Consider the following 6,000-nt stretch of genomic DNA (forward strand, 5'->3'; position numbering starts at 1 on the left):
TTCTGGTCAGGCAGGTATTCAGCTCAAGACACTCCAGCAGCACCTGCCACGCTTTTCTTGAGGGGCAAGCCAAGAGAGGCTCTATGTTGTTCTACAACAGTTTAGGTCTGCAGATGCAAGAAAAGGAAAACTCGATTCCTGCCAAGGACAGAAGATAATATTGCAAATCCATATAGGGAATAGATACACTAAGTAACACGCCATTTTTCCATGACACTTCACTGAAAACAGCTTTCTTATTCTATATTTTCCCCACTCCTCAAAATATTGTCAAGTGTTAGTAAAACTTCTTAAAATGAAAAGCTTAAAAGTAAACAGACAATTCACAGAGAAAGAGAGCAGGAATAGACCCTGAAGAGGAATGAGTACCACTCAACCAGTTCCTTTGGCCTTTTTGTTTAAATCAGAATTCAAACTCGAGGTGGGAACAAACACACAGAAGTGCTCCACAGAAGAAAACAGGAAGAATGTGGGAAAAAATGTGGAAAAGCACACAACGAACTTTCAATTAATTAGGTAACAGACTACAGTTTGGTAATTTAGATCTTGCACGGTCAATAAGTAACAGGGTCTAAACTGCATGAAGCTTGTGGTATATTAATTGTCCTTAACTAAAGTAGTCAAAGACTTTTTTCCACCAAATCAAAGACACAATGAAGGTATCTGTCACGTCCATTGTTTTCACACTGCCTTCCCATTCAGAGAGAGAATAATTTCCTCTTCCTGGTAGCAATTTTATCCAAAAATATTAAGTTGGCCTTCTCTGTTTTGGTGTGCACACCCTACACATTTACGTTACAAATAATACTGAAGAATCCCCATGCTCTGGAAAGCATATTATCTACTGGGACAGTCACAAAGAGAGGCAGATTTTGTGCCATTTAACCCATGCAAAGACAAAAGATGGACCTGACAAAATTATACAGACACCAGGAGATATTTAATCCACAGCACCAAGAAACTGAGTTACTGGGCTGATGCCAAACCAGCAGGCTGCTTCCTCTGTCTCCCAACCCACTCTTAGGTTCCCTACGTAAATTTGATACTCTCTTGTACTCTGTACAGTAGCCATGATGGTACAGATATGACAGAGGCATTATATTCCCCTAAAACAGATGTTTCAAAAAACTTTAAACAATAAAATGCTATTGCTTAAAATCCTTCAGGTCATCTGGAATTACCTTTAAGAACTCCTCTCTTTTCGTACTATATTTCAGCATACTCATCCGCTGATTCATCTTAATAAATAGCAAATATCCATTAATATTCTGAAAATTACATTTTTCCAATCTCCCAAAGATTATTTGTATTAGGAAAGGAAATAATAAGCTTGAGAATTAGCTGTGCTGCCCAAATATGTGTCTCAGTATATCTACAAGTATGCACAGGACTTGACTTTATATTCAGAGCATGTATGCATGTTAGTAATTCTTCCAAGGGAACTGACAGTTCTTCATACCTGAAACAGTGCATAAACCTGCTTTAAGCTCTAACTCAAAATTCCACTGTGCCTCAATTAACAAGAAAACAAGTTATATTTACATTTTTTGAGTAAGTGTTGTAAGGTTTTACTCCTTGATACTATATACACTGTTTAGCCAGGTATCACATCTTAATGCTAGTATCAACAAGAGAAAGCTACTACATCAATGCCACAATCAGTTGTATCCTCAAGACAACTTCTATTTCTAGCATATCAATTGCATCATGCTGCTGAAAAACTTAATTCCAACGAAAGGGAGAGAAAACCAACGTGAATATGGTATGTATCTGCCTGCAGATAAACGTGACACTTTTTATTAATTTCAGCTGCCAGGAGAGACAACTGATGATTCAGAAAATCAGTGTGAACTATTGCGTCTTTGTATTAAGTTCACAGAACCACCTATAAAACACAAATTTTAAGGAATCTCTAAGATATTTCACAGGTTTAAGTCTCCTTCTTTTGATATAGATATGTCTTTGTTTCTTTTTTTTTTTCATTCTTTGAGACCATAAACCTATCATGCAACTGCCAGAACATCCCTACACATAATCCCCCACCCCAGCAACCAAAGGTCACACAATCACATACCAAGAAGCACTTATTTTAAATGCTATGACCATGTGTTCTGCATGTGACACCATTTACCCATTCTCATGGGATTTATTAAAATGTTTTAAACATACCACATTAATTTTGGTGACTAAAAAGCATTAGCTGACACAATAAACAAAAGTTACAGATGAATACTCAAATCCTCTTTGTGACGGCAAGTGTAATCATGAAAAATACGAGACATTACATCCCTTAGAAAGCAGCATCAACATTAATTCCAAAGTTTGTAAATAACAGTATAATGCCTATAACTAAGATACTGTTTTCAAACAAATTCCAGACTTAAAGGCTAAATTAATTTCTATGGAATAAGAGTATCATTAAAAAAAAGCAAAGTCATCTATTATAGATTGTTAGAACTGTTGGCATCAACATCCTTGTTTGGTTCTATGCTAATTAAATTGACCTTTTAAGCTGTGTATCGTGTATGCTTATGATACTGTAGCTACATGTTTTACTGCCCTCTTCTCTCAAAACAAGTATACATACATATGGATGAAATGACTGTGAAAGGTTGTCTGTTTTTGTAACTGTAATATTTAACCTCATAAAAGATAACTCCTCTATTTACAAGCTTCAGCTTGATCAGTAGCTTCTAGACTAAGATGCAGAATCACAAGCCCAGGCCTAACAAGACTAACAATAATCTATGCTAGTATTTATTGCAAGAAGTCTATCACTAAACACAGACTCTGTATACAGTTTCTATAGATATCTATAGATATATACTATATATACACAGACTTCACCCAGGGCACATTCTTCTATGCATTGTGCATGCCTAATCTCCATTTCTGAAGCAATCATTCCAAAAACTAAAAGCGTTAGAATAAAGATAACCTGGTACTACAGAGTTGCAATTGCTACAGGTGTTCCTGAATCCACAACAGGGACACGCATAACTGAGGAACCTTGCAACAGCTCCCTTACCTATCCTGCCTATTAGGTTAGGTGCTTGCCTGCATGTCCACAAAGGAGCACAGAGGAACAACACAGGTGGGGCAGCCTACAACACCCCACCCGGCTCCTCCTAGGCCCATCACAGGAGCCATCAGCCCACCAAAGGCCCATCTCCACATGCCAGAGGAGCCCAGAGGCACAAGGGCAGGCAGGGAACCCAAATTAAGGACTCCAAGGAAAGGATACCCTGTCCAGGCCCCTCCCAGGGCTGTCACAGGAGAGCCTTAGCCCCAGTTTCCAGCCATAAAACCCATCAAGATAAGTCAACGCTAGAGCACCTTTTGAACTGAGAGGGGTTGCTGCCCAATGGTATGGGACACATTATAAGATGCCAGGGAATTACGATTGTACAAGACTTATTATGGGATGTTTATGGAAGGAACCAAAGGCAAGGAAAGAGGTGATTCAGGGAGGAACAAAAGTGGGGAAAAAAAAGAGGGATAAGAAGATAAAAAAGGCTGGTCACCTGTAAACAGGGACTGGTCAGAACAATTGTCTGGTCATGCTCTGTGCCTGATCAGCACCATCTGTCCTATCTTTTCATTAAATTCCATTTCTATCTATTTTCCTGGATGATGGGTTCTCATTCTGAGCACACGTGTGTGTATGGGGAGTCTGAGTGCCAGCAACTGGAGCCAGACCGCAGGTCAGAGCACCCATGTGTCTGTGGTGCCCAGCAACTGGAGAGACCAGAGTGAGTGAAATCAAGAGCTTGAATATCCAAGTGCCAGCAACCGCAAAGACCAAGATCCAGCAGCTACTACTGGGCTGAGAGTGCCTGAGCCCAGCTGCTGGAGACATCCACTTTCTTTTTTATTGTTGGTTTTTTGTTGGGTTTTTGTGCGTGTGTGCGCCCACTAACAGACCTTCATCCTGAACCACCAGAGAAGGGTACACTATGAGACCATTAGTGATGTTTGTGTTCATGTGAGTGCTCTGTGTGTCTGCCTGTGTCGATCTGTGTGTATACACGTATGTGTTGTACACCCATATCCAAGTGCTTGTGCCTACGGGGAATACGTGGTCAGTCTTGCTACTGGTTGGACCTGGGGCATGAAGCTGCAGCAGACTCACCTCTGCCAGGAGGCTGTTGGATTCAGTTGTCCCTAATAAAACTTTTCAAGTTTGATGAACAAGTCCTGTCCTTTCCTTGCACACCCCCCTGCAAAATTCCCGTTATAAAAAAAACAGACCCTAACACAAAGATGCCTCCCTCACCGCTCCTTTCCGCACACTTCAGCTCAGATCACTCTCCTCTGCCCCCACTACAGTCCTGTGCACCCAAGCAAGGGAAGCACTGGCTGGCTGCCCTCTGCATGGCCGGCCCTGACGAGCTGCAGGTGGCCCGTCAGAGCCCGTGTCTAAGGCACTTGGCCAGGCTTCGATGGGGGGAGCTGTGCAAGCAGCTTGGCTCCTTACAGACGTGCAGCGCCCTGCTCTCTCTTCCGCTCCCCAGTACGTTCGGGAATACAGCATTCCTTGCTAGCACCTTAGCCAGAAGGCTATGCGCAGACTGCTGGCCAAGAATAACCTCATCGATTAACAAGGTTTTTATTTCAAGTGATATCTTTTAGCAGAATTTTTACGCAAAGCTTAAACTATGTTCAAGTTATACACTACCAAATTTTTCTCTTGTACTGCAGGCAAAGTACAGCTTTTATAGCCTTCCTTATGCTCAATTACATGAAGCTGTTAAGGAAGAACACTATCCAGTTCCTTTGAAGTGTTAAAAGCTCATAATGTAAACTTGAAAACAAAACTCAAAGCAGAATTTTTTAAAGCCTGTTTTATCTTAAGGGATTATACAGCTATTACTTTGGGCTTTTATGCAGGAAAGTATCTGCACAGTGACTCAGAACATATAAACTGCTAATCCCAGTATTACTATGTTTCCTAAAAGCAAAAAGGAGACAGTTCCCAGTGTTAACGGTTCCAAAAAGAGCATATAACTACAGGAAATCACTTGCGGGAAGTCTACATATGCAATAGACTGCCAAAATTAATCTCCGGTACACCAATATCATCAACTTACATAAAGAATGTATGCAATCCTTTGTACTTGGGTGGTACTAGCACAAGTAACACTACTAGTGCATTACTGCGGTTACACTGAGGAAAACAATTGGTACTATCTAGAATGCTTATACTGTAAGTATTACAGTATGTCTAGTTTTAATTGATAGTGCACTACACCATTCTTTTTACCCAGAAGAACTCAATATACAGCGGCCAGTATTGCTGGAGCGAAACACAACTGAGGCTTCTTTCTATCCTGGCAGTAACTGAAAAAATCCCTCTGCTTCAAGTTCCAGGACTTACTTTACAAAGTTCTGGACCAGTCGCCAAAAATTCACACTAGGGAAAAGTGTAGGCGGATATTGTTTCAAGGTCCAATATCTCATGACCCATCATAACTCAAAACAAATGCTTCAAACCACTGAAAGTTAATTCCAAAGTCTAATAGTGCAAAACACCCATTACCTTAGAAAGTCTCTACGTTCAGTGAAATCACTCCAATCTGTTATCCTGCATCCCTACCCAGCTATTCACTCCCACTCTTTAGAATCATGTGCCAAATCACATTATCACACAGACAATTAGCTTCAAACATGTTGCATGAGATCTTTCCCTCACCAGATGCCTCAGTACCGACATACTTGGACTACTGCTTGGCTAGGTTTTACAGCATACAAACCTATTACCATGCTGGAAATGCTAACCCGCCCCGCATATACTAGCTCCGTGCCCCCAGTACTCCCCAGCTCCCATCTTCTCACAGGCATATTTGCTTCTCACGCCTCAAGTTTCTATTGCTCTGCTGCCTTATTTAGCTCATAGGAAGATGGCAAATGACAAGTCAAGAAGGCAGACCAACGGGGGGGGGGGGGGGGGGGGGGGGGGGGGGGGGGGGGGGGGGGGGGGGGGGGGGGGGGGGGGGGGGG

General features: G+C 41.6%; 1 protein-coding gene across 2 annotated transcripts in view; it reads right to left on the minus strand.

Moving 5' to 3' along the window:
• Positions 1-6,000, minus strand: part of PRKD3 (protein kinase D3) — a 46,751-nt gene that overhangs the window by 33,559 nt on the left and 7,192 nt on the right. The gene's annotated exons all lie outside the window — the stretch shown is intronic.

This window comes from Aptenodytes forsteri, unplaced genomic scaffold, assembly GCF_000699145.1.
Source record: "Aptenodytes forsteri isolate BGI_AS27 unplaced genomic scaffold, ASM69914v1 Scaffold309, whole genome shotgun sequence".
NCBI classification, from domain to species: Eukaryota; Metazoa; Chordata; class Aves; order Sphenisciformes; family Spheniscidae; genus Aptenodytes; species Aptenodytes forsteri.